Source organism: Adiantum capillus-veneris, chromosome 19 (genome assembly GCF_014529385.1).
Source record: "Adiantum capillus-veneris isolate H3 chromosome 19, ASM1452938v2, whole genome shotgun sequence".
Classification (NCBI taxonomy): Eukaryota; Viridiplantae; Streptophyta; class Polypodiopsida; order Polypodiales; family Pteridaceae; genus Adiantum; species Adiantum capillus-veneris.
In genome coordinates, this window is record NC_140949.1 from 21,749,946 (window position 1) to 21,771,474 (window position 21,529).

The 21,529-nt window shown below is 41.4% G+C and overlaps 1 pseudogene; it reads right to left on the reverse strand.

Annotated features, from left to right (window-relative positions):
• Nucleotides 1-13,112: 13,112 nt before the first annotated feature.
• The window catches only part of LOC147433682 (uncharacterized), a 37,532-nt pseudogene continuing 29,115 nt past the window's right edge, over nt 13,113-21,529 (reverse strand).

Below are 21,529 nucleotides of genomic sequence, written 5' to 3' on the forward strand. Positions count from 1 at the left end.
AAGATGACCACCGATGCACTATCCGACGGGTCTGGAGAGCCTACCAACATTCATGAGCTTAAGATGGTTGCACAACCAATTGAAAAGCGCACAACAATGCGGTGACGAAGTGACTGAGGAAGAGTGGGAGTACTCTCGGGGTTGCACGACCAAGGTAAGTTTGCAATGTACGACTAGCTAGTGACTTTATTTCTAAACGTTTGAACGGCCACTCATAATCTTTGTTCGTTGTAGTATAAGTCATACACAGCAGCATGGTGTAAAGGTCGACATTTTAGGGTGGAACGGATCGACAAAAAGCGTTTTACTCAAGATTGTGGAATCATGGCAAAATTTGAATAGTCTAGTCGACGACGTTCCTCTGATGCAGATCCTGCGGTGGCGGAACTCACTTACTTCGGCACGCTACAAGAGATTTTGAGGATCGATTACAGAGGATTTTTTGTCGACTTGTTCGACGTGCAATGGTTCAAGATAATCATGGAGGGTCGCAACGCTACTGTGCGTAGAGGAGAGTCTGGTTTTCTTGAGGTGGATTCTACTAAGAAATGGACTGACCTAAGAGACACTTTCGTACTACCCGAGCATTGTGAACAAGTAAGTATGTAAATAGTTAACATCCCCCTTTTACAAGTTATGTGCTTGAAAGCTCTCATGTAGGTTATGTGGCTCTGGCAGGTAATATTTCATCCTACAAAGTCTACATCAAACTGGTGGTACGTCATAGAGGTAGCCCCTCGTAGTGCAAGGACGTATGAAGGCTACCATGTGCCAATCACAACGGAATCAATGGAGGAGATCAGAGAAGATGCTCAATCAGAAGAAGCTGCGGTGGTGCCAGACGAGCATCAAGATGCTACTACTCTATATGGGGTGCATGCAGAGGAGCTACAAAATGAAAAAGAGGATGTGTGTTTAAACGGAGAGCTCTATATAGATATAGGAAGTTATGCTGAGTTATGCGAGGATGAGAGAGAGATCTCTTAAAGCCACAAATATTGTATTTGAACAATTTTGCTCCGTGTTGTAAAAGCTCTGGCTCTCTAAGTACCTTCCATGGTGTATAACGCTCTTTTCTACTCGTGCTCACATCTTTTGATTGAAAATTCTGAGTTTTCGACTTGCCTCTTCTATCACTCAATTCATTGCGTCATTGTATTTATATGCGTCATTACGTCATTGTATTTAATGGTCTTTGCGTCATTGTCTACTCTATTCATTCAATATTAAGTTTAAATATTCGTGTGTTTAATGCAGGTATGGATGATGAGGAGTTTGTTTATTCTTTGTCACCGCATTAGAGACAGTGGTACGTGGAGCGTCATCGCTCTGACGCATCATCGCGTGTTCCTACTCCATCCGCATCTCCCTCTCTTTCGGAGCATTCGGTGCGCTCCGAAGCTTCGGTGTCGACGAGACGATCTTCACACTCGTCTAGACACCGGCGCTCTAGTGGTGGCGGTGGCGGTTGTTGTGGGGATTCCGCCGCCCATGCCTCCACACCGCCTCGTGTTCGACGAGGCTCTTTACCCTCCCCTTCTTTGCCCGCCCCCACACCAGCCACATCATCGCCATCTACGCCAGGTTTTGCGCGGCTGACTGTTCCTAGCAGCTACACACCTCTACCTACTTCGCCAGGAGCCACCCCAGTCGACACTCCTCGCTTCGGGGCCCAGACGCCGGTGGAGACACCTGACGTCTGTACCCCCATCGACACGCCGCTAGAGACCCCTGCCGGGACACCCAGGTTCACGTGTCACCGGCCAGAGGGCTTGCCTTACTCCGTCGACTTCAGCGGCGGCATCATCATAGATGATGACGGCAAGAAGGTGATCTCGCGCATGCGTGGTCTTTGTTCTTAGCTGTTTAGACACTACATACTAAACAAATGGAGTGAAGTACCAAGTGATTTAAAAGACAGAGTCATCAGCATACTTCATGATGAGTTTCCCGTTCCAACACGGGATCAGCGCTTCAATGAAGACCTGATGAAGATTCGAATGCGCGAATACTGCAAACACAAGCGTTTCGAAGTGCAAAAAGCAATCAAGCATGGGTGGAACGGGCCAGATTGGCTGGCCAAAGAAGATTGGAAGAATGCAAAGAAAGCAGCGCGCGAGAATCCCGACAAGTGGAAGCAACAAAAGGATGCAGCCAGAGCGCGAGTAGAGGCAGGGAGCTCGCACCACTTGGGGAGCGGTGGATGGGCATCATTTGAGGCCGATTTTGTAAGTGTTTTCGCATTGCTCTTTATGTTCGATAGTTTAGGGTTTATGAGTTTTTTAATTCTAACATAATGAAATCTTTGTATGTTTTGACAGTGGTCGATGACAGGACATGATCCCACACCGTACGAGCGCGAGTACGCAGGCAGGAAGGGCTTAAACGCCCTGATGGAAATTCTCAGTTCTCGCGGCGGCATGGTTAGTATTAGGGTTTACTCTTTTCTATTTTTTGTATTGTTTTATAAATGTCGTTATATGTTTATACTTACTGAAAGCTGTCTTATTGTCTTTTTTTGCAGAATCTGACAGATACGCCGCTTGGACGCGATGAGACGTCTGACTAGACGACGTCAGTTTAGCCGTAGCTAGATAGCATTAGTTTAGGGTTTCTCATAGCTTATGTATCATGAGACGGATTTTATATGTCTTTTTGAACCATGTATATTATTACATTTGTCACCGCAGTTCATTTTGCCAATCAATTCTTTATGCCTATGATGTTGTACAATTGTCATTATTACATTTTCCAATCAATTCATTTTGCCTATGATGTGTACAATTGTCAATTTTACGCTTGTCAATTTTGCGAACAATGCGTCTTGTGGGTGACTATTTTGGGTTGGTTGATTTGAGGACTTGCGTAAAGGTTGTGGCAACCGCATGATTTGGTGTTGTATACTTTGGTGGTCTTTTGGCAAGGTAGTGGAAATGTTGATGGTACAACCTTGCGGGCTCTTCCACCTGTTTGTGAATGAGGTCGGCAATTGTCGCAACGACGGTTTTTTGGTGAGAGTACCTTCCGTCTTTCTATCTCTTGTTCTCATTGTCATTCCTTCTGTTGGCAGTCTGAGTGTCTTTGCCACTATATCCTTGGTAATCACTACTTCAACCTTATTCCCTTGTGGGTTAGAGATCTGAGTGGTTTCATCTTCCTTGATCGTGGACAAAAGCTCATAAGCCTTTTGGATGTCCACTCCACACGGCTCTTGGTCATAGAAATCTCTGAGTCCTAGCCTTCGGCTCGCTTCTTTGGTCTCGGACTTTGCGGCGACATCATATACTTCTTTTGGTAGAAGTTGCAGCTCTACCTGATGTCCTTTAGCTCTACCTGTGGCTTCTAGGCATTGTATAGACCTTGTATATGTGATATGGGGTGATTTGGATCAAAAAATGTGGCTCATAACTCAGAAATTGGCTTGCAAAGACTTCTTTGCGTTTTTTGGCAATTTTTCAAGTATATGTGATCATTTTGGCTCATACTTGAATTTTTCCATGTGTTAGGTGTATACAAGTGATAGGTGATGTGATGATGCAACTTTCAAGCAAAAATCGTGCAAAAGTAAATAATCGCAATTATTTACAGCAGTCACATTTTTCTTGCAAAACTTAAAATTTTTGACCTAAACACATTCTATACACCTAAAACAAGTCTTAAATTGAAATTGGTAAAGTTTGGTCTTGCCGGCATCACTTTGTGCTTTGTCAACTCTGAAATCACGGATTTTTGTGACTATATACACTGCCTGTTGAGTTGGTTAGTCACTTTTAAGGTTGTGGACTTGTCCGTACAATAGTCGTGAAGCAACTCATCCAATTTTGGTCCATTTGGAGTAAGTTTGACCTTGTATGTCGAATTTGACACTTCGTAGCCTTCGAGCCGTTTTTTGCTTTTCGAGGGCTTTTCTTGATTGATTTCACAAAACCAATCATATACATTGTGTATAGACCTCGTATGCAAGCTCTCTATGGAGTCAGAACCCAATTCTGGCATCTGCCAAAAGCCTAGCTTTTCTACTTGGGACCCCCTCGACCCTTGCCGAATGGTCAACTGGTGATAGAGAAGCATTCTATTATGTTGGGGCATGCTACAGTTCAAATCTCATCCGATTTGATTGAGGTGATAGGCTGCTATAGTCGATTTTTGGTCGTAGGTCTTCTTGCACTGCTTGGATTTTAGGGTTTTTTCTAGGGGTTTATACTAGCTACCAGCCATACAAAATGGATCATTGATGGGTAAAGAACTTACCCCTCATGTCTTGTGTGAGACGGCGCTGAAAACGGACAACTGTAGACTCCGGAAAGTACGTGCGAAAGAGGTCGAAAAGCTCTCTCTCCAAAGGCAACAAGTAAAAATGAGGTGATTTTAAGCTACCTTGGGTATCTATACTCGGACTTCCTGAACCATTTTCCCAGATTCCCCTGTTAGTCTTATTAGGCCGCGAAATCTATGTTAGACTCAAAAATTTCCCCAATCAGATTCCTGTAGCTCATTTTGCAAGAATTTTGCAAAAGTAGGTATGGCCGCCTAATTTAGGCTTCCCGCTTCCATCTTTCGATTTGATTAAAAAAATTTCTGATCAGCAGCGTGTCTTCAGTTTTTCCATATAAGCTCCTTTGCTATTTATTATTAATTTTTGACCTGTTTATTGAGAAAATCAAAGAAAATAACAAAATGCACTAAAACAGCAAAGTGAAAATCCAATAATTAAGAAAATCCATTGAAAAACACAGCTTTATTGTTTTTTGTTGGATTTCTCCATTTTTAAGTCTCAATATCAAGAAAAATGATGAAAAATAATCGAAAAGGGCTATTTTTTGATGATTTTCTGATAGTATGTACACTTTTACACTCATCGGAGAGATATTATCCGTTAAATTTCTCCTGTTGATGATATATAAGGGCATTATTAGTTAATTTTGCAAAAAATCACACATTAACATCAAACTCTTTTTCTCCCTCTTCAAACATTGCCCTTAATTACTTAGTATTCTTCCAGCCCTCCTAGATGGCATACTCCGGGACAACTGTGTGCATGGGTTGAACAATCGTGTCTATGCATAGCCATGGTTGGCTCTACCATGCTTTGAAGATCAATACAGTTCAAACCATTGTGTTGTGCAAGAGGTGGGTCTTGAGTGATTAACTCACACTACAAGAGGTTGTGTGCTCTTGTGAAGCTGTTAGCGACGGAAATACACTGGGTTTTTATAACCCCCGGCGTCGCTAAAACCGTCGCTAATAGTGTTGCTATATGCGACGCTATAGGCGTCGCTATATAGAGACGCTTATAGCGACGCTCATAGCGACGGTTATAGCGACGTTTACACAGAAGTCTATAGCGACGCTTATAGCGACGCTCCAGAGCCATAAATAGCGATGGTTATAGCGACGCCCGAGAGAATTTTTTTTTGGTGACAGGGCATTGAATGCTCTGCCACCCATCAACCATATTGTACTTGATTCACTTTTTAAAAAAAGTGCAAGGGTAGACCATGCACAGTATGTTTTGTCCACTTTGAAAGGGACAAAGAAAGAAGGGAAAATCACATACCTGGGAGCACCAGAGGTTTTGACCAGGATTTCTTACCATGCTATCGACATGGCTGACAACTTGCCGCCTGCCCCAGTAGATCAAAACACTTGGATAGTGTCAGTACAACCTTCCCCTCGAGCTACAAGATCTGCCAAGAGATCATACAAGTGTGATTAAGAGTCATTTGAGAGCTCGCCAGAACAGCACATTAGTGAAAGATCAGATAATGAGGAAAAAAGAGCACGATGGGAAGAAATGAAGAGAAAAGATGTGGGAGCACACCAGGAGGAATCCGTACAAAAGCAAGCCAGATTTGAAAGAGAGAAGCAATCTTACGAATGCAGTCGCCAAGCACAAAGCAAGGACCCAACAAAGTGGATACCCATTGAACTGAAAGGACCAAGAATCAAGCATCATATCAGTAAGCAGGCTGAAGATCCCACGGAATCCCTGGAAAAGATGTATCATGAAGCAAAATCTTTGAAGCTGAAGGAAGCCCAAGAAGCGGCAAAAAAAGCAAAAGAGGCGATAGAACAACAAAAGCAAGCGGATAAAACCACTGAACGAGAAGTAGAACAACATGATCAAGGTGAGGTGTCTCCCCACCCTTCTTGACCCATTTCTGAACAGCATGACTACCCCATGCGGAGTCCACCACCTTCACCAACAAGCAAAGCCAAAGTACATGAGCCTACGAAGGAGACAGAGCCTGAACAAACAGAAGCAACTGAACCGGCATAATAGACATCTGAATCTACACAAGAGCAACACAGAGAGTGAGAGCCAGAGCTCGAAAGGACATCAAGTCCTGAACAAGAGGACAACACAAAGTTTGAGGAACAAAGAGAATAGAAGATTAAAGAAACACCCTCTACCTCAACACAGTAAGAGAAGGCCGAGGCATCCACGAAGGCTCAGGATGACAAAACGGCAGAAGACCAGTCACAGCCACAAGGGCAACAGCAACCAGTAGCCATGATGTTGCCAAAGGACACACAAGAATATGTAGAAACATCAAGTCAGCTGACGAGGATTGGCAATCAAACAACGAAGTGATCCTGTAAGTTAATGAGTATGCTAAGCAAATGCAAGACATGACTGAATGACTTTGCTCAGTAGCACTTAGCCGTAGCAGAAGGGCCAAAGAATTAGAATTGGTGATTGACGCACTCCAAGGGGAGTTAGACAACCGACTAAACGTCATCACCGATTTGCAAAGGCAAGTGCAATAGTTGAAAGCGGAAGCTGAACAACATCAGCTTGCAAGGGATAAGCAGCAAAAAGAAATGAAAGAGCTCGGTGACCTGTTGACAAATTTGTCAGATGCTTGCAAAGCAAAGGATGAACAGCTAACAGAAGTCACAAATGAACTTCTAACTACAACCCTATTTGTTCAGAAGATTCAGGCTCAATTAGATGTAGCAAATGCTTCCCTACAGTACTCATAACAAAGAACAAATGATCAGGCAATTTTTCTGCGGCAAATCATAGAAAATCCCGTAGTGGCCTCGATCAAAGGCACATACGAGGTCTACAAGGCATTAGAGAAGAAGAATAAAGACCTCGAGATGAAGTTTAAATTGGAGCAGTCTTAGTGTAGAGACCCGTCTTTAATGTGGGTTCAAAGACACAATCAAATCAATGCGCAATGGCACCAACAATCCCTGCCCTACCCTTTGATTAAAGTGGATATGCTACAAGTTAAAGAAAGGCTTTACACCAACATGCAAGTCGAGGGCGTAGATCAAGACCACCCGAAGTGGAGGCTGAGCTGGTTGAACAAGAATCCAAGGTACTTGATTTTGTTCACAAGAGCACCTGCGACCCTATAGAAAGATCCTACTTTCTGTCTTGTACCAAGAGTAAGGACTTGGAAAGCACACGAGGCATTAGTAAAGAAGCGACCAAATTGGCTCAATTACCACAGATTGCCTGCTCCAACAAATGGACCACTAACGGAAGAGTACATGGTGAAAACCCTAACGGGCACCATGTCCTTCTTCAGAAGTCTACCAGATCTATCATGTGCAATGTTATACAAAATCTACCGAATGCTACTCACCTGCATCAAAGTATTCCATGAGCCAGAGCAAGCAGGCACCCCTTGGATGTCATTCCTCGAGGATAACAAAGAGTTGTGCTATGACCTTAGTGGTCAACCTTTCAAAGAAGTCCTCTATGGCTTCTACGCCAAATGCATGTTTTTACCTTCTCACAATATGCTGGCGTTCGAGGAAGCGTTATACATAGGGTTCTTCACTTGGCGAACAAAAATATTTGGGCCAGTGATCAGTAACCTGACATCACGCTTTGTAGGCTACTCAGCAGTGGAGCTAAAGAACAAAGTCACCATGTAGTTCTTGCAAGTGCCAAATAAAGAGAGAAAGATCATATACCAAAAGGCACTCAATGCGCTTAAAGAACACCTCGCCAGCCATCAACCCAAAGACTACTTCAGCCCATAAAGTTGTGTCAAGGGACGACACAGGCGAGGAAGGGGAGAATGTTAACAGCAAGATAATACAGATACTACGAATACCATTTTTTGGAGCTCTCATTGTAAAACACTTATTATTTTTGATAAATCAATAATATTGTAACTCCTATTTTTTGGATAAACCTTGTAATTGATGAGCAGGGGCTACAAGCTTCTAGATTGTATCAACATGTCATTACCTATCTTTAGTTAGAGCTCCCAGATTATTAGTTTTGACCACCAAAAACCTTGGCTAAGGTATAAAAGACAATTTTTGTAAGTTAGTTGTAAGTTTTGGATAATGAAATACACAGCGTGAATACGTCACTCACTTCTCTCCTTCTCGCGCTTCCTACTCCCTCCTCGGTTGTCACATTGCAATCGCGTTTGTTGCATTGCAACCACACAGGTAAGAGCTCTACGCATTGACGTAAACACATCATAGTATTTCGTAGCTTTTGGCGTCGCCGACCTGCAGCCTAATTTTATCATAAGTAGGAATTTACACTTGAAAATAAAAAACTAAGCATAGGTGGGATATTGGGGCATCATTGCTAAGCATTTAGGTGCGTTTGGGTCGAAAACGACTAGGTCAAAAATCCACTACTGTTAATAATCACGATTTTGGCACTTGATCTAAAGTGAGGTTTGAGACCATAAGCATATGTGTTCAGGTCTTAAAAACTTGTTCTAGAAGTTTCGTTACTTTTGGATGTCATTTGATGCTGTAACGGATGTGATTTGTTTGTCGAATCCCGATGAGCGATTGGCTTTTGGTGATTTCAACCACTTGAGTGTAGCTTGAGTTAGATGTGAGTTGTTAGTTGTTTTCCAAGAGATCGACAACCTCTTGTAGCCTCTATGCACTAGTCGATTCAGCTTCGTCCCATGGATTGACAATTTAATCGTGATTCTCGCTAAAACTGCAATAAGATAGGATAGTGAGGCTAGACACATGTCCCACAACTTCCTCTTGGGTATAGTCCCTTTTTAATTGTGGTGTTGCAGTCATTGGTCCAGTCATGCATGGATTACCACAACGTACCTTTGGTTTTACCACCGTTGAAACTATGATGATATCTAAAGAGGTGCCACTTGACCTTTGGCACTACTAACCTCTACTTAGGTCTACTAGTATGTATATGTATCTCCTTCTTGTGTGCTAATATACTTGTGTACGTATTTATAGATGAGTGAGTAGGGGGGAAAGCTAAATCTCATATTGCTCTTTGTAATGTAGTTGTCAGACGAGAGACCACCTAGTGGGGAGCAGCTATCTGACGCTTCTTTTTGTTGGTTCACATCCAGGTGGGCTCCCACCCGGGGTGGACATCGCCTCCAGTGGACCCGAGTCCTGAGACAGTGAGAATAAGCAAACAAGTAAAGATTGTTTCTTGCTAGTTAACCCTAAACCATGAGTGTTATAGGTTTATTTTTGTTATTTGTAGGCATGGCCATCCTACATCTACTCTATTCAGGTTCCTCCACAGCTGGTCGTAGATCCAGACCTACATCGGGCTCTCTTTATGAGAGCAGTACCTTCATTCGACGGAGGGATTTTTTAGCCGCTACACTCCACAGCAGCTTGCCACCTACGGTCTTTCTCCATAGACCACACCATGGGGGAGTCAGGGAGGTACTTCTTACCTCCAGAGCCTTGCACCGATGGCCCCTTAGTCTACGGTCCCTTCTTATCATCCTACTCCTCTTCCATGGCAAGGTCCCACTCCCTTGGCATCACTAGGTCCTACGCCACTCCATTCCACTCTTGCTTTGCCAGAACACCATCGACGAAATTCCTCTAGCGGCGTGCATTGACGCTCGTCTCAAGGCAGCGAGCACCGAGATAGACGAAGCGGCGATGGATCTTGTGGATTCGCCTGTTTTGGTAGTGGCGGGGGAACGGAGTCCCCGCTTTTACATCATGCCAACCCTGACAACGCAGAGGATGAGGATACTGAGACGGACCCATGCCAAACACGCATGGATGCTATTATAGGGTTAAATATGACGGGGAGGTGGACTTTGGCACAACACAGGGTAGGGCATTTCAATGCCATCTTCAGATTCTTATACATTCAATGTATAAGAACTGTTTTGTAAAGTTTAGAGACCAACTATTTGATCATGCATGCTACATTGAGGACGCACTGCATGCTAGATTTCTAAATGCTCCCGATCAACATTTTTCACAATAGTGGTTGGAGGGCTACATAAAAACATTTATGAAAAACAAGCAGTCCAGTATGCGGCGCGTAACAGCCAACGAGGTTAGAGATCTAGATAGGAGATATCGCCGTGGCAGCATGGCAGATACAGAGTGGGAGTGGGCAATGAAAGAAAAGAGTGACCAGTCTATGACGGGCTCATCCTACAAACAACAACACAAAGCTCACACCAAACCAACTCCCACGCACTGTGGCTCAAGAGGCAAGGCAGCCTGGAAGGACAAATATGTAGGATTGATTAAATTATAATCGAAATTGGTGATTATAAATATTGTAATTGATGATTTGTCATTGTTATTGCTAACTTAGGAAAATATTACTCTTACTCGACCAACCAAAGAGATGGTCAACTATCGGGAGCGACATACAGAATTTGATACTTGGTGATGGTTGTTCGAGAACAATCACATCTCTCGTGAGCAATTCGACGCCACGGTTGGATCACTACAAGCGGTAAGTTTAAACAAGTAGTTTTGTATCAATTGTTTTGAGCTATTGATAATTGTTTAATTTGGTTTGGGTTTACGTAGAGTCAAGGTGATCAAACATACGTGCCTCTGGACAACGACAAGATCATGAGGATTAGATAGCCTAAAAATATTTGTCCAAACTTTCATAAAGTCCTAATAATGTGGCACAATGTATATATATATAACTACTTATATTTTATTATAAATTTTTTAAATAGTTGATCTTATGCACATTAAATTGTCAAGGTAAAGAATATTCAATTTCAATTCTTTGGTTTTTTTGTATACTCTTTCAAAAACCAATTGATGTTTCATTGTTTTATGCAGGTAAAAAATAAAGGTGCTCATTTGGGCCACCCAATTTTGAGTGACCCAAATGAGCATCTTTATAATTAAATGAACGTTTAGCGGCAATCAACGCGGTAATAACATTGGCAACAAATACGATAATACCGGTGGGTATATAGCCGTAGATATTATTGTGTTTATTGCTTCCAAACCACTACCGCATTTAGAGCCACGATGATTACCACATACTTAATTTTTTTCTCTCTATTTTCCTTTGTTCGCGAAAATGCCAACGGTTATAGATGACTACTCTTATAGTGACAGCATGTGGAGAGAGAGAGAGAGAGAGAGAGAGAGAGAGAGAGAGAGAGAGAGAGAGAGAGAGAGAGAGAGAGAGAGAGAGAGAGACTTGTTGCAGATTTTTCAGGCTCTACAACAGTGTTGTGCATTGTGTCTTCAAACTAGTGGCTTAGAAAGGCTCAATAGTGTGGCAAGCCCCACCACTCACCACTCAGAAGTCCTCCCCCTTCCCAGTTATTGTCGCTACACACTCCTCCCTGCACCGTTCATGCTTCTCTTCCGTGCTGACTGAACATCTCATAGGGCAAGGAAGTGTGTTGGCACAGGGTAAGGGCCGCTTTTTGATAGCATGGCGACAACATGCCGGTGGGCGACTTCTTTTTTTTGACATGTAGATCCTCTAAGTAGGTTTCAGGAGACGTGGAGGATCAGAGAGAGCCAAGGGGAGAGAGCAAAAAAAATGTCGTGAGCAGAGTGTGTAGGCAGACCTCAGAGAGAGACTTTTGTGTGAGTTGCGGCCGCGTCACATCGAGCTGGGAGGGACAACAATTTAATTTGGGATGTATGGAGCCCCCGCCCCTGCGCCCCCCCCCCCCCCCCCCCTCCTCCCCCTGTGTGCAGAAGAGGCGTCGAGTGCAGGCGAGCATTATGTGTGTGTGTGTGTGTGTGTGTGTATGTGCGCGTGCGGTGCTTGAGATGGTGACGGGCGAGACAAGAGGGATGAGTGCAAGGGGAGCAATTTTCAAGTTATTTTATTATAATGGAAAATGCTATATTTACAGTATGTTCCAAGTCACGATCTCTCTCTCTCTCTTTCTCTCTCTCTCTCTCTCTATATATATATATATATATATATATATATATATATATTTATTTCTTGATCTTTCTCCAGTTTTGTACAGGGAGCTATGCACCCGCTATAGCTTGCTCCCTCATGTGCCATCGGCCAAGTCCAACTCTGTTACGAGTAAGTGTCTATGTAGGCATGCAGGGCAGTGTGTGGCCTAATTAGGTTTGCAGAGGCTGTCACGCAGGTGGACGAAGCATACTAGGATCACTGATGGCAACTAGCGCAGCACCACTCAAGAGAGAAGTGGAGGACTCTAGGGTAGCCAAACATTCAAGGGAAAGCCAGTCAGTGGCACCGAGAGAGTTGGGTGGTGCCTTGAGGGCAGACGTGGTACTGCAAGAACTCATGCTCAGTCCTAGCGCTCATGCTCATCCTTCTTTTAGGAACAATGAAGAGATGGGTATCATGATCAGGCCTACCACCTCTCTACAAGCTACACTTACAGGGCATATGGTAACTAGCTTTGATCACCTTGACATTCTCAATAATTAAACATTATACAGTATCTTTGTCTCTAATATTATATTGCCAAGCTTGAGTCTAGAAGTTCAATATAATGTACATGATCTACCTGCATTGCCAATATCGTCTCCTCTCTATTGTGACCAACAACTCTTCATCGACAGCCTTACCTTCAGCTACTTCTCATCATCTGGAAACGTGCATGCTACGTCCAGGGACATATTGCCTCAAGAGCCCTTCAAAGATCAATTTCATATAAGTCACCAAATTCGTTTTGCAGGCAAGAATGTTGTTGGTAATGTAGTTGAGCAGAATATTTATAATGTGATTGATCAGGTTAAGGATGTAAGAGAGTTAATATCGACAATCCCAGCTAAAGAGCAGATGTAGGGATCAACTGCAAGTATTGTCAATCCAGCTGGAGATGTCTATCCTAATTGGATGCCTCCGCATTATAAAGTCAACGTCATTCTTGGACCGGCAACATGCATTGAGCAGACTAATGAATTAGCAACACCTGCCAAGCAACACATGTTTGCAAAGCGCAATCGCAGATGCAAACAAGGAGACTGCATTTCCATTCTTTGCACTCTCGTCCCTAACATTACCAAGGTAACGTAATTGACTGGCTCATCAGTAAACAACCCCCCACCCCCCCCTCCCGAAAAAAAAAGAAAAAGAAAAAAAGCAAAGAGATGCAAAAGAGTTCGTAGCCCTTACTAAATTGAAGCTATGCATGAGATCAGAGACTTGAATTTTAAGATTATGCACATTTTCCTCTAGTTAGTTTCTCTTATACACGTGGAATCTCAAAGAGATGAGGTAGCAATTCTTGAGCATACAATCGAGTATCTCAAAGAAGTCCAAAGCCTTGTCCATGATCTTCAACAATAGAATGCCATTGCAAAAGAGCAATACTAGAGACCTTGGGACTATGATGGCGAACCATCACTTTCTCAAGACAAACAAGTCCATCCTCATTTTGAGGTAGGCTTGAGCATTGAGCTTAAAGATGTAGAAGCAAATGCAGCCATCATCAACATTGTAACAACCCTTGAACAAAAGAAACTTCAATGTATAGATCTTAAAATGGAACTCGATCAAAGCTCAAACTACTTGTATGCAAAGATCGTGACACAACATACGGTAAAGCTTATCCTTGCTCAATAAATTCTTGTTTGTTGAGGATCTAAAGAGTATATATTCACATGAATTTCTAAGATTTATAAGATGCAGGATGGAGAAGACCATGCCAACGTCCTAATAATATAATCACATGCAACACAAGGTGTACAAGGTATGAAGAATTTTCTTCTCCCCTACTAACAATTTGGCTAGAAGAGGCTACCATTCAATCAATATCGAGGCCGCAACCTCTTTTGGTGTTGTTGGGATAGTGCCAATTTTCCATAGAAAGTGGCCATGCTAGGGGGTTGCATTGGGAAATTCACCCAATTAGCAAAGCAAGCACGCAATGAATCTCGACCAAGATGAGGAGGAGAAGATGTTGAGCTTATATGTGAAGCTACTCAATATATGGCTTCTCTATATATGGCACCCAGGTCCCCTCTATATATACATCATCTCATGTGTGTATTCTACACACTTTGGGGTTCTGCTTCTGTGTTCTCTCCTTCTCTCTCAACATGGTATCAGAGCAGTACGTTTTTGTTTTCGATTTTTCTCCTGATTAAAACCGATTTCGCAGAAACTACCCTTCTAAGGGATCGGAATCGATGTGGTCTACAACTTTGCAGAAGGAAGTTTCTTCAAATTCTGCACCGATTTTGAGTTATCGTTCACGGACTGCGCACATACCTGAAAAACAGCTTCCGCGTTTTGTTTTTGATTTTTCTGCTAATTGGAAATGATTTTGCAGAAACTACCCGCTAGAGCGATCGAAATCGATGTGGTCTACAACTTTGCAGAAGAAAGTTTTTTCAAGTTCTGCACCGATTTTGAGTTATCGTTCGCGGACTGCGTACATACATGAAAAGCAACTTCCGTTTTTTGTTTTTGATTTTTCTGCTAATTAGAAACGATTTTGCAGAAACTACCTGCTTGAGAGACCGGAATCGATGTGGTCTACAACTTTGCAGAAGGAAGTGTTTTCAAATTCTGCACTGATTTTGAGTTATCGTTCGCGGACTGCGTACATACCTGAAAAGCAACTTCCGCTTTTTGTTTTTGATTTTTCTGCTAATTGAAAATGATTTTGCAGAAACTAATCTATAGAGAGACCGGAATCGATGTGGTCTACAACTTTGCAGAAGGAAGTGTTTTCAAATTCTGCACCGATTTTGAGTTATCGTTCGCGGACTGCGTACATACCTGAAAAGCAATTTTCGTTTTTTGTTTTTGATTTTTGTGCTTATTGAAAATGATTTTGCAGAAACTACTCGCGATGAAGGCCGGAATCGATGTGGTCTACAACTTTGCAGAAGAAAGTGTTTTCAAATTCTGCACCGATTTTGAGTTATCGTTCGCGGACTGCGTACATACCTGAAAAACAATTTTCGCTTTTTGTTTTTGATTTTTGTGCTTATTGAAAACGATTTTGCAGAAACTACTCGCGAGAAAGACCGGAATCGATGTGGTCTACAACTTTGCAGAAGAAAGTGTTTTCAAATTCTGCACCGATTTTGAGTTATCGTTCGCGGACTGCGTACATACCTAAAAAGCAATTTCCGTTTTTTGTTTTTTATTTTTCTGCTTATTGAAAACGATTTTGGAGAAACTACCCGCGTGAGAGAACGGAATCGATGTGTTCTACAACTTTGCAGAAGAAACTACCCGCGATGGGGATTGGAATTGATGTGGTCTATAACTTTGCAGAAGAAAGTTTCTCTAAATTTTGCACCAATTTTGGGTTATCGTCTCGGACTGCGAATATGTTTGAAAATCAAAATTTTACTTTTTGCTTTTGATTTTTCTCATAATTGGAAACTTCTCAATTATATTTTTCTTCATCAATCATATATTTGTTACTGACGTAACTTTGCTGCAGAAGCCAGTTACACATCGTTCCGATTCAGTCAAGCCGTTGATGATCGTCCAAATTCTATCGAGCTACTGTTGGTACATGATCTTTTGTTATATGATATACTCGTTCATTGATTCTCGTATAATTATTCTTTTAGAGATATAGTTTACGTCGTTTTATTGATAATTTCTCATTGATACCATAGTGATTTTGATGGTACCATGATGATGTTTTGTTAATACTTTGGTCATGGTGATATTTCGTTGATACCATGGTTATTCTCGGTGATTCCATGATGATATTTCGTTGATTCCATGGTGATTTTTATTGATACCATGATGATGTTTTGTTGATACCATGGTTATTCTCGGTGATACCATGATGTTGTTTCGTTGATACCATGGTTATTCTCGGTGATGCCATGATGATATTTCGTTGATACCATGGTTATTCTCGGTGATTCCATGATGTTGTTTCGTTGATACAATGATTATTCTCGGTGATATCATGATGCTTTTCATTGATACCATGATCATTTATTCATTTTTATTGACATAATGATGATATTTTGTTAATACTTTGATGGTATTCATTGATCACTACATTGATAAATGTTGTTTTATGTAGTATATACACATATCATTTGTATCACGTAATCACACATTTTGTACTTTTACGTTTATACTTTATGTACCATATGTTGTCGTGCGTATATATGTCGTCAAAAGAGTGGCGTCGCGAACCATCTCTTATGGCATTGTGAACGTAATTATTTCATTAACGATGCTAATAATTTTCATGACATGTTTTTTTTTGGAGTCTATGATCTATGTAGGATTGATCAAAGAATTGATTTTATGAAGACAAACTTGGTGACGATAAAAGATTTATGAAGATATGTTTGGTGATGCCATATTGATGACAACATGAAGACATGTTTGGTGATGCGATATTGATGACAAGCTACACAGCAGATTCACGGAGACACTTTTGATTACAAGCTAATCGATAGCTTTTACACCTCTTTATTGAACCTTTGTATTCATTATTGTATTTGATAGGAGTAATGTAACTCCTCATAAAACATTCATTGTAAAAGGAGTGATGTAGCTCCTCGTAAACATTTGTATATTCAATGATTTTTATAATATAACGGTGGGTGTATATAGAGCTGTGGGTTTTTCCCTTGATCCCCCAAGGGTTTTTTCATCCACAGTTAGGGACCCTTATTTGAGCGGGGGTGTTGAGCTTATATGTGAAGCTACTCAATATATGGCTTCTCTATATATGGCACCCAGGTCCCCTCTATATATACATCATCTCATGTGTGTATTCTACACACTTTGGGGTTCTACTTCTGTGTTCTCTCCTTCTCTCTCAACAGAAGAGATGTGTATGGTGACCACAAAAGCAAAGGCTCTCGAGCTAGGACCAGCTAGCTACGATGGTGAATTGAGTGTCGCCCTTAATGTGGTGGGGTTGCCGTAGGCGTACCAGCACAAGGCATACCATCGGGCCAATTTGGCAACAATCCAAGTCAGAGGCACATAGATTTCACTGACGTGATCAAGATCGTGTGATCTTGTTAATAACACAAGCAATTACACATAAAAAAGAGGTGATCATGTTAATTGTTAACGTGATCTTGATGGTGACCTGCAGAACCCAATAGAGCCGGTAGGTCTGCCAAGCTTTCTGATTTTCCCGGTGGGGCCCTCCGGGCTGCTATAGGGTTTTCCTGGCTGGCCAAAAGCGTGGCAATCTCGATTGTATATAGTAAACCTCTTTTTACTTTGGAATTTTAACTAGGCAAATCCCTGGGGAGTGTATTCGAGCACCGGGTATAGTAATCTCTTTGTGAATTGACCTAAGGTTACAGAGTCACAGATCCATTTTTTTGGACCGAACGTGATTCTTAATTCGATAACCACTTCTAAAAGGTACGAAACCGAAACAATTGAGAATTTGGAGAGTCATGCTCATTGTGACAAAGCCATTGATCCATAAAAGGGTAGCAATTGATTTTAGAAGATGAGCATATTTAAATAACGAGTTCATAGTCAAGGGTCAGATGCCATGTACTAGTGTACTGGGTATATAAAGATCTTTGAAGTCTTGCATTTTTCACCATCATAGATTTGAATTGATATAGATTGTCACTACACAATATGAGAGCTATAATCCTTAATTGGGTTAAATTAGCTTTTATATATTGAATTGGATGCATAATGGGGCTACAACCCTTGATTGGGTACAAGAAGTCCTCAATTGTGTAATTGTATTGAAGATTTCATTGCCTTGTTTTATGCATTGATTTATACAAGGAGTTATCATCATTTCAATGTAAATGTTGATGATTCTTTATAGCATGTGAAGATAGTTGTGTCTTATTGTTTTCAAATTGCAGAGGATGTATAACTAATCATTATATTTATAATTGAATTGACAATTTCATATTATTTTTTAATCCGTAATGCCATGTAGAGAGTGCATTGCAATGTGTATGTTCGCTCAAAACATATGTGGTCGATATGTGGAATTGACTAGAGTATATTGCAAATCTCATATTGTGTAGATTTGATTGCTTTCTTAGTGATTGTTTTTCTAATATATATTGAAAAGTTTTCTTTTATAAAAAGAACTGAACATCTAGTTGTTAATTCTGCAGTGTTAGATTGAAAGCAATGGAGAAAAATATCGGCACAAGTGATACGAAGAAGGCAAAGAATTAAAAAGCCCCTAGCAAACATGGGTTTTGAATCTCAAATCAAAAAAATTATCTCCCAGATTCGGCATGACAAACAGACTTAGTATTGGAGTATAACTTGGCTAAACAAGTTGAAGGTTTAGCCAGACAATTTCTTCAAAATCCTTACAAAGTTATCATTGGTTCGACATAAGCTGTAAAAGCCAATCTTTCAATTCTACAGACTGTAGAATTTGTTTTTGAGAATGAGAAATACTCAAAATTGCCAGATTTCCTGAAGTGAATGATGGGTGGAAGTAAAGTGATCATATTTATGGAAACAAAACGAGGTTGAGAATGAGAAGTACTTAAAATTGCCAGATTCATTGAAGCGAATGATGCATGGAAGTAAAGTGATCATATTTATGGACACAAAAAGAGGTTGAAAATGAGAAATATTGAAAATTACCAGATTTACTGAAGCGAATGATGGATGGAAGTAAAGTGATCATATTTATGGAAACAAAAAGAGGTTGTGATCAAGTTACTAAACTTCGAATGGATGAATTTGTAGCTTTATCTATCCATGATGATAAGAGTCAAGCTGAACAAGATTGGCTTCTTTCTGAATTTAGATCTGACAATAGCCCTATAATGACAACAACAGATGTTGCAACTCGGGGTTTGGATGTGAAGGACATAAAGCACAAGAGAGAAAAACAACAACAAAGACTGCACCGACATTGAAAATGAGGTTATCTCAGGGACGATATGAATTTGGAGAGGGGGAGTGTTGACCATGGATCAACAACACGACATAACTCAATTTCCATACGAAAGTCTTATTTTTTGATAGTTATGAAATGATGCGGATTATGGTTAAAAACAACATTTATAATGAGTAGTTATTCTAGTTGTAGAAGCCGGGGTGCAATGGCACTTCCAGATTGTAGATACAAAGCCATTTGACCCCTTGAAGTCTATTTTGATTTAACCTATGGTAGCTTTAGTATATAAGGTATCTAGGTCATTTTGTAAAGAGAACTTAATCATAATCAAAGTTTTAAATTGTCATTGACCGTGTGTGAGAGACAAAGAGAGAGGGTGTGAGCTGCATCTTGATGCTACTTCTTGCTTGCTCATCACATTGGAGATTCAACTACACCATCATGATTGGCTCGGAGAGAGCTACAAAACAATGCCAAGCATTCCTCGCGAACGGAAGCACGTGTGCTAACGCATCTACTAGCTATTTGTGGTTGTAAGTGTATCAATTGAAGGTAGTAGAGGGCATGTAGCACACAAGGGAGGATCAAAAATTTATCTAGGGCTAAGGGCAAAGATCAACAACTTGCCTCTTTAATGAACCTACAACTTCCGCCTCCCTGTATCCTTTATATAAGGAGCTATAGAATCAATATGCTATTGCTAGCTTGGAAAAACGCAATCAATATGTCAAATCTAATTGCGTTTTTCTATGGAAAAATGCAAACGGACTTCGGAAATGGCTTCTATGCCTACCGAAACCATCCGTAGTCCATTACGTAGTCTTAAGGCAATGTCAAGAGCGTGTATGGCAAGCCGTAGGTCAAACGGACAGAAGAAACGTCAAATACACAAGCCGTAGGTCAAATCCGGTTGCGTTTTTCTACGAAAAAACACAAATGGACTTCGAAAATGGCTTCTATGCCTACTGAAACCATCCGTAGACAATTAGGTAGTCTTCAGGCAATGTCAAGAGCGCGTATGGCAAGCGGTAGGTCAAACGGATAGAAGAAACGCCAAATACACAAGCCGTAGGTCAAATCCAATTGCGTTTTTCTACGGAAAAATGTAGACGGACTTTGGAAACTGATTCTACGCCTACCGAAACCATCCGTAGTCCATTAAGTAGTCTTAAAGGAATTTCAAGAGCGTGTATGGCAAGCCGTAGGTCAAACGGATAGAAGAAACGCCAAATACACAAGCCGTAGGTCAAATCCGGTTGCGTTTTTCTATGAAAAAATGCAAACGGACTTTCAAAATGGCTTCTATGCCTACTGAAACCATCCGTAGACGATTAGGTAGTCTTTAAGCAATGTCAAGAGCGCGTATGGCAAGCGGTAGGTCAAACGGATAGAAGAAACGCCAAATACACAAGCCGTAAGTCAAATCCGATTGCGTTCTTCTACAGAAAAACGCGGACTGTCAAGACCGTGTATGGCAAGCCGTAGGTTAAACGGACAGAAGAAACGTCAAATACACAAGACGTAGGTCAAATCTGGTTGCGTTTTTCTACGGAAAAACGTAAACGGACTTCGGAAATGGCTTCTATGCCTACCGAAACCATCCGTAGTTCATTAAGTAGTCTTAAAGAAATGTCAAGAGCGCGTATGGTAAGCCATAGGTCAAATGGATAGAAGAAACGTCAAATACACAAGCCGTAGGTCAAATCTGGTTGCGCTTTTCTACGAAAGAATACAAACGGACTTCGGAAATGGCTTCTATTCCTACTGAAACCATCCGTAGATGATTAAGTAGTCTTTAGACAATGTCAAGAGCGCGTATGGCAAGCCGTAGGTCAAACAGATAGAAGAAATGCCAAATACACAAGCCGTAGGTCAAATCCGATTGCGTTTTTCTACGAAAGAATACAAACGGACTTCGGAAATGGCTTCTATTCCTACTGAAACCATCCGTAGACGATTAGGTAGTCTTTAGGCAATGTCAAGAGCGCGTATGGCAAGCCGTAGGTCAAACAGATAGAAGAAACGCCAAATACACAAGCCGTAGGTCAAATCCGATTGCGTTTTTCTACGGAAAAACGCAGACGAACTTCGAAAACTGATTCTACGCTTACCGAAACCATCGGTAGTTCATTAGGTAGTCTTAAAGCAATGTCAAGAGCGCGTATGGCAAGCCGTAGGTCAAACAGATAGAAGAAACGCCAAATACACAAGTCGTAGATCAAATCTGGTTGCGCTTTTCTACGAAAGAATACAAACGGACTTCGGAAATGGCTTCTATTCCTACTGAAACGATCCGTAGACGATTAGGTAGTCTTTAGGCAATGTCAAGAGCGCGTATGGAAAGCCGTAGGTCAAACAGATAGAAGAAACGCAAAATACACAAGCCGTAGGTCAAATCCGATTGCGTTTTTCTACGGAAAAACGCAAACGGACTTCGAAAATTGATTCTACGCTTACCAAAACCATCGGTAGTCCATTAGGTAGTCTTAAAGCAATTTCAAGAGCGCGTATGGCAAGCC